Genomic DNA, 11893 nt, shown 5'->3' on the forward strand with positions numbered 1-11893 from the left:
TGGTCATGGTGTATAATTCGTTTGATGTGCTGTTGAATATGATTAGCAAGTATTTTGTTGAGGATTTTAGCATCTAGGTTCATTAGAGATATTGGTCTGTAGTTTTCCTTTCTTGTGGTGTCTTTGTTTGGCTTTGATACATAGAGTAATGCTGGCATCATAGACTGAGCTAGGCAATGTTCCTTCTGTTTTGATTTTTTTGGAAGAGATTAAGCAAGATTGGTGTTAGTACTTTCTGGAATGTTTGGTAGAATTCACCTGTGAAGCCATCTGGCCCAGGGCTCTTCTTAGTTGGGAGGTTTTTAATGACTGATTCTATCTCTTGTGATTAGTTTGTTGAGATCATCAATTTCTTCTTTTGTCAATGTAGGCTGCTTATGTGTTTCTAGGAACTTGTCCATTTCCTCTAAATAGTACTTTTTGTTTGAACATATTTTTTCAAAGTATCCTCTTATGATAGTGTTTATTTTTGTGGGATCAGTAGTGATATCTCCTTTCTCATTGTTTATTTTGCATATTTGCATCTTCTCTGTTTTTTTCTTTGTTAGTCTAGTTAAGGGTTTGTCAATTTTTTTGATCTTGTAAACGAACAAGCTCTTGGTTTTGTTTAATTCTTCAAGAGCTTCCTTAATTTCTATTTCATTTAGTTCTGCTCTGTTCTTTGTTATTCCTTTCTTTCTTCTTCCTTTGGGGTTACTTTGTTGTTGTTTTTTTACTAATTCCTCCAAGTGTGCAGTTAGTTCTTCAATTTTTCCTCTTTCTTCTTTTTTGATGTATGACTATATGGCTACAAATTTCCCTCTCAGTACTGCTTTTGCTGCATCCTATAAGTTTGGATATGTTCTGTTATCATTTTCATTAGTTTCAAGGTAGTTATTAATTTCTTTGGAGATTTCTTCCTTGACCAACTGTTTTTCTAAGAGTGTGTTATTTAAGTTCCAAATCTTGGTGCCAGATTTGGGTCTCTGGTCCTTGCAGATTTCCAGCTTTATTCCACTGTGATTACAGAAATTATTTTGTATGATTTCAATCTTTCTGAATTCATTGAGGCTTTTTCTGTGGCCTAGCATGTGGTCTACCTTGGAGAATGATCCTTGCGCACCTGAGAAGAATGTATATCCTGCTGTATTTGGGTGTAATGTTCTGTATAAGTCTATTAAGTCCAGATCCTCTAATATATTGTTCAAAGTCTTTGTTTCTTTATTGATTCTTTTTGAGGCATTTTGTCTAAAGTTGATAGTGGAGTATTAAAGTCCCCCATTATAATTATAGAGGCATCTATTCCTTCACTTAGTTTTTCCAGTGTTTGCCTCATGTATTTGGAGGCACCCTTGTTAGAAGCATAAATGTTTATTATTGTTCTCTCTTCTTGAAACATTATCCCTTCCACTAATATGTAGTGTCCATCTTTGTCTCTCACAATTGCTTTGCATTTAAAGTCTATTTTGTCTGATATTAATATAGCTATTCCTGCCCACTTTTGGTTATTGTTTGCGTGTATGATTTTTTTCCAGCCATTCACTTTCAACCTCCTTGAATCCCTTGGTCTAAGATGTGTTTCTTGTAGACAGTATATAGATGGGTCATATTTCTTTATCCAGTCTTCCAGCCTACATATCTTGACAGGTGATTTTAACCCACTGATATTCAGTGTTATTACTGTCAAGGAATTATTTATATTAGCCATATATTATATATTTTTTTGGTATTGTGTTTGTCATATTTTATTTGATTTTCTTTTTCTGTTTTTCTCTTTTTAGTTGCTCTTACACTCTTCCAACTCTGTCTCTCTTGTTTTTTTTTTTTTTTTCTTTCTTTCTTCCTGTAGAACTCCCTTTGGTATTTCTTGCAGGACTGGATTCTTGTGGGCATTCTTTCTTAGTTTCTGTTTATATGTGAATATTTTGAACTCTCCATCATTTTCGAATGCTAACATTGCTGGAAAGAGTATTCTTGGTTGGAAATTTTTTATTTTAGTACCTTGACTGTGTCATACCACTGCCGCCATGCCTCCACGGTTTCAGATGAGAAAACAGCACTTAATCTTATGGAACCTCCTTTGTATGTGATGGTTCTATTTTCTCTTGGTGCTTTTAGTATTTTCTTTGTCTTGAGCATTGGATAATTTGACAAGTATATGTCTTGGGGTAGGCCTGTTGGGATTTATGCTCTTTCAGGTGCATTGTGCTTCCTGGACATGTACATCCATCTCCTCTCAATAGGTTTATGAAGTTTACAACCATTATTTCCTCCAACACCTCCTCTGTCCCCTTTCCCTTCTCTTCTCCTTCTGAGATGCCTATAATGCGTATGTTTGTGCATTTTGCATTGCCATTCAGGTCCATAAGTCTCTGCTGGATTTTTTCCATCTTTTTATCAATCAGTTCTACTATCTATTTGATTTCAGATGTACTGTCTTACACATCACTAATTCTCTCCTCTGCCTCTTCAAGTCTGCTGTTATTTGCTGAGTGTATTTTTGATTTCTTAAATTGTGCTGTTCATCACCATAATATCTTTTATCTTTTTGCATATGATTGAAATTTCTTCTGTATTCTCTCCAAGTAGTTTCTTCATATTCTTAATCTCTTCCTTCACCTCATCAAATTGGTTCCTCATATATGTTTTGAGAGCTTTAATTTCTTGTTCAATGTTCTGCTCCTCTTCCTGGTTTTCTGTTTGTTCATTGGATTGGGGCATGTTTTCCTGATCATTGGTTTAGTTTGTAGTTTTTTGTTGCTGTCTGGTCATCATTTTATCTTGATGGGTTTAATCAGTTGTTTAGCTTCTTTGTCTACTTTGGGGTTTAATTAGTTGTTGTTTTTGCATGCATGTTAAGTCTTCTCTTTGTCACTTTGTTCTTCTTATTCTATTTCCTTGTTGTTGGTTAAGTTCACTTGAAGGAAAATATTAGGGCCAGAGAAAGCAAAAAGGAGTAAGAAAAGATAATGAATAATAGTAATATTGATAGTAAATATTAACAGAGAAACCATGTGAGATCTAAGAGAATGGATATTAGACTCATGTGAGGTATGTAGAGTTATAACAGTAAGAAAAGTAGAGTATGTATAATAAGACATTAAACTGAATATAGGGAAGAATGTAGTGTGAATTAAAAGGCCAGTGTGTTCAGTAGAGAGGGAAAGAGAAAAGAAAGGACAATAATATAAATAGTGAATATAAGACAGAAAGCAGAACAAAGGTATTAGAAGTAAAAAAGTCAGAACAATAGGGGGGCAGACAAAGAGTGGTATAATGTAAGAGAAACAATAAATGATGGAGGATAGAAAGATGTAGAGGAAAGGGAATAGTGTTGATGGCCAAAATCAATATACACAGAAAAGAAGAAATGGAGGATGAGGGAATACAGCAAATGTGAAGCACTCCCTGCAGGACCTAATATAAAAAAAGTAAAAAAAAGAAGAGAAAGAAAGAAAGGAAGAAAAAGGAACAAAAGGGAGGGGGAAAGCAAGCAGAAAAAGAAAAAAGAAAGTAAAAAGGGCCTTGGGGGGATAAAAAGGAAGGAAGAACAAGTAGATAAACCAACAAAATACTAAACAAAGTTTCAAGCAAGGAATCCTCTGTAGTAAATAAAATACTTAGGGATTTGACATTTCCCCTTTCTCCCTTCCTCACTTCCCTCTCTCCCAGGCAGTAGTAAAGCTGCCTGAGAGGTTTGGTAGGAGATTCAAGTGGGTCCTTGTTGAACCAGCTCTGCACAGAAAACGACTCTTAATTTCCAGAGAGAGAGAGCACCCACACCTCACTGGGAACCCCAAGTATGCTATTGGAAGCTTATAAAGCACCTCCTACAGTCCCTCTCATTTAGGTGTGCTATGAAAGGGCTAGTTGATTTTCTGACTCCACCTTCTCCCAGACCAAGTTTCCTCTCCCAGGGTATTTAGGTGAATTGGGCTTTCTCAGTAGATTCACCACTCCTCTCTTCCAAGGCTCTCCCCAAGCCAGTCAGTACACTCCTCCAAGTGCAAAAAAAAAAAAAGTGCGGTGAGGAGACAGAAAATTGAACCCACACTTGCCTGGCCTACTGCTACACCTCCCACCAAATCCCACCCACTCACAGAGTCAGTCCAAAACTGGATGGCTAGGGCAATCCCGGACCTCTGGGAGTGCTGGGCTTGGGAAAGGGAAGTCCAGCACACTGCAGTCTCAGGGTATGTACATCTGTGGAATGCGGGCTACGGGGGCTTAGGGGGCACAGACCTGGGGACCAAGCTCTTGGGGATCACAGGGCCCAGGAATGCCATCACACCACTGACAATTCTCAGGGAACACGCAGCAGCCAGCCCTAGGTGGAAGGGTCCCACCTCCCCACAGCCTACAACCTCCATACTTGCAACCTGCAATTCTACCTTTAGCAAGTACTACCTCTGTCACCGTCTCTCCAAACTGACGCCCACACACCTCCTGCCTTGCAAGCCCCCAAAACAACCCACTCCAGCAAGTCTCCAACCCCACTTGGTCACCTCTTTACAGGAGAGACTGTGAGGTGCACTCACTCAGACACCATCTTGCCCTGCCCCAGTGGTGATATTCTGATTATGTTCTCATAATGTGTAACAAATGTACCACATCAATGTGATGGTAGAGGGTTATTGTATGGGAATTCTACACAACGTACATTGCTATTTTGTAAATTCACAACTTTTCTGAAATAAATAAATAAAATTCCAAAAAGTAAAAGTCCGGGAACATATTGATTTACTATTGAATATAAAACTGAAGTTCAGGGAACTCATTCTATGAGGCCCACATCCCCATAATAACAAAGCCAGAAAAAGACACTGAAGAGAAGAAAATTACAGAGATAAATCCATTATGAACATAAATGTAAAAATTCTCAAGAAAATAATAATAAAATCCAACAGCAATTAACAGTACTATAGGCTGTGATCAAGTGGGGTTTATCTCAGGTAAGGAAGGATAGTTCATCATAAAAAGAAATCAATGAATCCAGTACACCACATTAATAGAATGATGGGAAAAACACATAATCATCTCAATTGACAGAGAAAAGATAATTGACAAAATCTAGAGCTACTTTCTGATAAGAAACTTAGAAAAGTAAGAGTACTTGGAAGCGTCCTCTAAATGCCAAAGATTATATATTAAAACATCCTCTAAATGACAAGGACAGCTAATATCATATTCATTGGTGAAAGACTGAAAGCTTCCCTTGAGAGTGAGGAACTGGACAATTATGCCCACTATAACCAATGCTTTTCAACATTGTACTGGACGTATGAGCCAGAACAAATAGGCGAGAAAAATAAAGGACATTCAAATTGGAAAGTAACAGGTAAAACTTTCCCTATTTTCATGAGACATTATCCTATAAACAGAAAACCTTAAAAATGCACAACAAAGTTTCTAGAGCTTATACAGAAGTTTAGCAGAGTGATGGGATAAGAGAGAAACAAGCACAAAAAATCAGTGGTATTTCTATGCACTAGTAATAAATAGTATGCAAAGGAAGTCAAGAAAATATCACATAGAATAGCAAATAAAATAATCAGCTACTTCGGATTAAATATAAGCACGGATGTAAGGTACTTTTACTTTTAAAACAGCCAAATATTTCTAAAAGAAAAGAAAACTAAATAAATGGAAGGACCTTCCATGTCCATGGATTGGAAGACTAAATATTATCAGTTCTATCCAAAGCATTTTAAGAATTCAATTCAATCCTAAACAAAATTACAATAGCCTTCCTTACAGAAATGGAAAAGTCCATCATGAAGTTTGTACTGAAGGGAAAGGGATCTCGAATAGTGAAAACCATTTTGAACAAGAACAAATCTTTAGGAATCACACTTTCTGGATTTTAAAATTTATTACAAAATGTCAAAAAACCTCATGATGATCTTTTTTTTTTATTGATTTTGTAAAAATATTACATTAAAAAAATATGAGGTCCCATTCAACCCCACCACCCCCACCGCACCCCTCCCCCCCTCCCAGCAACACTCACTCCCATCATCATGACACATCCATTGCATTTGGTAAGTACATCTCTGGGTATCTCTGCACCTCATGGTCATTGGTCCACATCATGGCCCACACTCTCCCCCATTCCATCCAGTGAGCCCTGGGAGGATTTACAATGTCCGGTGATTGCCCCTGAAGCACCATCCAGGGCAACTCCAAGTCCCAAAGGCGCCTCCACATCTCATCTCTTCCTGCCATTCCCCATACCCATCAGCCACCATGTCCACTTTTCCCACTCCATTGCCACCTTTTCTCTGAGGTCCTTGGATTGGTTGTGCCCCTTGCACCTCTACCATGTGGAATCATGATGATCTTGGCAGGCAGACAGGAGGAGGCTCCCGGAGTGGGCCGGGGAGGTGGGGAGGGCGGCGGAGAAGCGAGCGAGAAGGGGGCGAGGAGCCGGGAGCGGGCGCACGCGGAGGGGGCGCGGAGGGCTGCTCGGGACACTGGCTCTCGAGCCGCGGAGGGGACGCCCGACCCTCCCCCGCCAGCTGCGGTCTGGACACGCGAAGGGCGGCGCATTGCCCGAGGGCGCCGGAAGCCAGTACGGAGGAATTGTTCTCCAGTAGTCTTCGCCCTCACTGGGTTCTGCCCGCGAGAGCCCCTCCCAGGAAAGCTCCCCCGCGGGGCAGACGCCGCACGACCCCGCCCGGGCCTGTGCTCGCGGAGCGCGCAGCGGGAGGCCGCGGGGGAGTCTGCGGGGCCCAGCCCCGGCTGAAGCCGAGGCGGTGCGCGGCGGCGGCGACCCCGCCAGCGGGATGCGCCCCCAGTCAGTGTGCGGTTCTGAGCCCACACTCGGCGGGCGGGCGCCGAGGGGAGGCTCAGTCCCGCGGACTGGCCTGTCCAGCGCCGCCGCTGCCGGGGCTTTGTGGTCGCCGAGGCCGCCCGGTGGATGCGGGAACACTGTGAGGCGCCGGGAGCAGAAGAGGCCGCGGGAACGCCGGCTCCCGCCCACCGGCCCCGCGGCTCCTCTGACCCGGGTGGGGACTGCAGGGGGAGGAGCCGCGGCTCCCGCGGGAATGCCTGCGGGAGGGACGGAGACTGGAGAGGAGGGGGCGGCGGGGAGGGGAGCGGGAAGAGCTGGAGAAGGTACGGGAGGCCGCGGGCTGCACCGGCTGCCCCGGGGCGGCTGGGAGGGAGAGTCTCGGCCTCCGTAGGCCGAACCTTCCCAAAAGGTTGGTGGGAAGAGCGGGTCCCTGGAGATGGCGTGGAGCCGAGAGAGATGCCAACGAGGCGAGGGAGGGCGCGACAGGGGCGGACTAGCGGGGTGGGCGCCCCCAGAGCCTCGGAGACTTCCCTTTCCTTGGAGATTGAGTGTTCGTGGGGAGGGACAAGGTGGCCTTGGCGTCTGTCCAAAGTGTCTGGAGCCAAAGCCAAGCTCCTCCTGGGCGGCCCGGGGTCTGACCGCAGCCAGGGATGGGACATTTGGGGTGGGGGATGGGCCGGCCTCGGACTCCACTTGGAGCTCTGAGAGCGGGAAGCAAAAGGAAGGGTATCTGGGGAGCACTGCACCCACCGCAGCACCTGGAGTCAGGAGGGGTTGGCCAGCCACAGGTGGTCCGTGTGTCCTTCAGGCAGAGGGTGGCACAGGCTGCCCAGTCAGCAGGGGACTGCAGGGTGAAGGGAAACTGAGCTCCATTTGGGGTTGAGCTGAGAAGCTTAAGAGGTGCAGGAGACTTGGCTCCTGGGGATTGGTTCTGGGGTGTGCTGTGCTCCTGTCTGTTCCTCCCCCACCAATGGAACAGGAAGGAAAACGTCGCCCAGGCTTTGTGCTCTGTTCCTCAGGCTGCCTCAGCTCCCCCATCTGTTGATGCTAAAGCAGCTTCTAATTGGGCGACTGGCAAGGTCCAGAGGGGGTGGGCTGAGTCCAGTGCTCACTTGCTAGAGATGGGCAGGCAGGCCTCCTGCTAGAAAGCCCAGGAGGTGGGGGGAATGGAGAGAACAGCCTCCCCAAGCCAGGGGAGTAGGGGCGGCTCCCAGCCGGCCTGGGCACCTTCATCTGGAGAGATGTGTCTCATTGTGCACCCAGGCCTCTGGCAGGCTCCATGCCTGCTCCCCACCAGCCTGGGAAGGGCAGTGGCCCAGTGTCCTCTCCTGAATGAGAAGGCCAGGGTCTCCTCTCACTGCCCACTGCTCCTTAAAGGTCCCTCCTAAAAAGAGCCATGGGCACGGGGAGTGGGCAGGGCTGTGTACAGGGCACTGAGGTCCTCTTGCTAATGGGCCCTGTTCCTATGAGGAAAAACTCATGCGGTTGGTGGTGACCTGACCCACTTTCCTGGCCAGGCCCTTTGTGGGGAGAGGATGGAAAGTGAAGGGCTCAGCTAGGGGACTGCACCCCCTCAGGCTTCTTCCCCTGGGCTGGTTCAGCCTCAGTCTTCACCTCCTGCCCAGGAGATTTCTCTGAACCTGGGATTGGGACTTCATTGTTTGGAAAGGATGGAAGTAAAGGTTTCAGCACTCAAGAGCTTGGAATCTGCCCAGATCTGGCCCCCCAGGAGCACCCCAAATCCACCCTCTCCTGTGGTAGACACCAGGTGCCAGTGGAAACTCAGGAGTCTGCAAAGACAGATTCCACCCAGGATGGGACAGCAGTTTCCCTCGCCGACTCCACAGTTCTTCTCCCAGTTCTCTCCTTCCCTCTGCCTCCTTTCTTCACTGTCTCTCTCCTTCACTCTTCACTCTTTCCTCCTCAACTGTTTCTTCATCTCCCTTTCTTTTCCCCTTCTTTCATCCTCCTCCTTCTCCCCCAGACTTCTTCCTCCCTCCCCCAGGTCTGTTTCTACCTTGCCTGCTCTGTGCAAACTGCAGCTGAAACCACAGGCAGGGCCTGTGAGCATCCTGTGAGCTCAGCTCCCAGCCTCCTGAAGGGGGGGGAAACACGCACTCTTCTTGTGCTTCATCCCCTTTGCAGAGGAGCCAGGCCAGCCTGACAGCTGCATCTCCCTGGCCCTCACATCCCCTGCACCCTGCCCTTTACTCACTCTGCTCCTCCCACTTCCCACCCTTATATTTTTATTTGAAAGGGAATACAAAATCCATTTTTTTTAAGATTTGTCTTATTTATCACCCCCTCCCCACCCATTTGTTTGTGCTCTCTGTCTGCTCACTGTCTTGCTCACCCTCTTTTTAGGAGGCACCAGGAACCTAATCCGGGACCTTCCATGTGGTAGGTGGGAACCCAACTGCTTGAGCCTCATCTGCTTTCCTCCATTGCTTTTGTGATAATAATAAAAAAAAAAGGGATTCATTCAACAGCTATTAATCCATCATCTACTATGTGTCTGGCACTCTTCTAGCATCTGGGGATACAGAAATAAATCCCCATCTAAAAAAGGTCAAGGTACAAGGACATACACATAGTACACAGAATTGAGAATTCCCATAGAAAAACTCAAATCTATGGCCAATTGACATTTTTAGGACAGTGGTAGATGTCAGCAAATTTATGCAGGAAGTACAGAGAGTTCCCAAATACCCTACCCCAGGAGCCTCTATTATCAACACCTTACGTTAATTATGTTCATTTGTTACAATTGATGAATCAACATTAGCAAATTATAATTAAATAAAGTCAATAGTTTACATTAGAGTTCACTCTTTGGGTTGTACAGTTTTGTAGATTTTGACAAATAATTTCTTGTATCCTCCATGACAGTATCAAACAGAATAGTTTCAATGCCAGAATATGATCTGTGTTCTGTCTATTCAGCTCTCCACCTGTCCCCTGAGCCCCTGGCAACCACTGATCTTTTGTCTGTCTCTATAGTTTTGCCTTTTGCAGAATGTCAAGAAGTTAGAATCATGTAGTTTCCAGCTTTTTCAGACTAACTTCTTTCACTTAGTAATATGCATTTAAGATTCTACCATGTCTTTTTGTGGATTGATAGCTCACTTCTTTTTCTTTATGCATATAACCCATTGTAAGTGTGTATCATAGTTTGTCCATTCATCTATTGAAGGACATTTTAGTTGCTTCCAATTTTTGTCAATAATAAGTAAAATCTCTATAAACATCAGTATGCAGGTTTTCTGTGGACATAGTTTTCAACTCATTTGGGTAAATATTTTAATTCTAAATTCACAAAGTCATTGGTAAAATATGAACACCCTGCTTTGTCATGGGGAGTTGGAGCTGAAGTGGTTTCTGTGGTGGAGGTGGCCAGCAGACTGGGATCACTGGTGCACAGGAGACCTGTGCCTGGGAGAGCAGGACCTTCTCTTCATCCGTGGGGTGACCTGTGCCACATAGGAGGTGGTGGCAGCATTCTCCTCGGAGGCCAGGGGCCAGCACAGCTGTGGCAGTGGTCTCCTGGCCATTTATTTGTCCTGCAACTACTTGTTTCAGTGCCTTCTAACTTTATTCTCAGACTCAACAGAAGTATAGCCTTTGGATAGATAGTGATGCATCCTTTCCACCAGAATGTCGATTATTTTAATTTTCCCATAGGTGCAAAATATCTCCATGATAAAATCTTGATCACAATACTGGTGAGCCTCCCAAAGTACACTTTGGTGGGTTTAGGGGAAGGATGCTGCCATTTGCTGTCCTTTTCATCTCTTTTAGGTGGTTTGGATTTGGAGCATGACTACTACTTATTGTCATGGATGCACCAGAATGTCTCAGAGAACCCAAGGAGCTGCAGGAGCTGGAGATGCAAGATGGGTTGGAACTTCCTGACTGGCTTGAGGCTTAAGAGTTGCTGAAACTACCGCTCAACCTTGTATTGGTGCTGGAGCAAGAACTGGAGGTATAGTTGGAGAGAAACCTGGTGCTGCCTCTCCCACGGAAGCACTGTGACTCTTGAGGTTTATCCCTGCCATGATCCTTCACTCCACTCTTGGTGATCCCATTATCTTTAGAGGACTTATAAGAGCAGTCTTCATCTTTAATAGTAGAAGGAATCATCTTCCCACCTGTAATTTCTGTTCTCAGCTGCCAAGGATGGTGCTCCTCTGAATTTCTGGTTTTTGTTGTGTTGTTTTGTTTGTTTGTTTGTTTGTTTTCATAGTACCCATTCCAGTGGGTATAAAATGATATCACATTATGGTGTTGACTATCATTCCCCTAATAGCTAGTGATATTGAACAACTTTTCATGTGCTTTTTAGCCATTTGTATTTCCTCTTTGGAAACTAAACCTTTTCAAGTCTTTTATCCTTTCTTTTTTTGCTCAAATTTATTTTTATTTTGCATACATAGGAAACAGGATCCTATGAAAAGAGAACAGGAGGAGGAAAGAAATGAGCCAAGTATTGCAGAGGAAAAGCAGGCATAGATCTGCTTCAAGTTTACTCTTGATCACTGACTGACTGTACAATCCTTTAACACACCAGGGGTTGGAACACACTCTGAGAGGTGGGTACAATCCACGTTCAGGACAAAGGAAGCCAGAACAGCTGGAAAATATCATCAGAAGTGGAATTGAGTTGTAGGATTACTTTATATATTTTAGATATTAAATCATAAGAGGATATGTGGTTACCAAATGTTTTCTGCCACTGAGTAGATTGTCTTTTCACTATCATGACAAAGTCCTTTGAGACTCAAAATTTTTAATTTTGAGAAAGTCGCATTTCTCTATTTTCTTTTGTACTTATGCTTTGGGTGTAAAGTCTATGTAACCATTGCCTAACACAATATCCTGAAGATACTTCCCTACATTTCCTTCTAGGACCTTTGTAATTCTGGTTCTTGCATTTGGGCCTGTGGTCTATTTTGAATTAATATTTGTACATGGTATGAAATAGGGGCGTCATTTCATTATTTTGCGTTTGGATGTCCAGTTCACCAAGCACCATTTGATGAAAGGACTATTCTTTCCTAATTGAGTGTATTTGGCAGCATTGTAAAAAATCAATTGACCATAGGTGTGAGAGTCTATTTCTGA

The 11893-nt window shown here is 44.2% G+C and overlaps 1 pseudogene; it reads right to left on the bottom strand.

The window, feature by feature from the left end:
• Positions 1 to 10122: 10122 nt before the first annotated feature.
• LOC101438554 (RNA-binding protein with serine-rich domain 1-like) lies at positions 10123 to 10912 on the bottom strand (annotated as a pseudogene).
• Between the last annotated feature and the right edge of the window lie 981 nt (positions 10913 to 11893).

The sequence above is a fragment of the Dasypus novemcinctus genome, chromosome 22, assembly GCF_030445035.2.
Source record: "Dasypus novemcinctus isolate mDasNov1 chromosome 22, mDasNov1.1.hap2, whole genome shotgun sequence".
Taxonomy (NCBI): domain Eukaryota; kingdom Metazoa; phylum Chordata; class Mammalia; order Cingulata; family Dasypodidae; genus Dasypus; species Dasypus novemcinctus.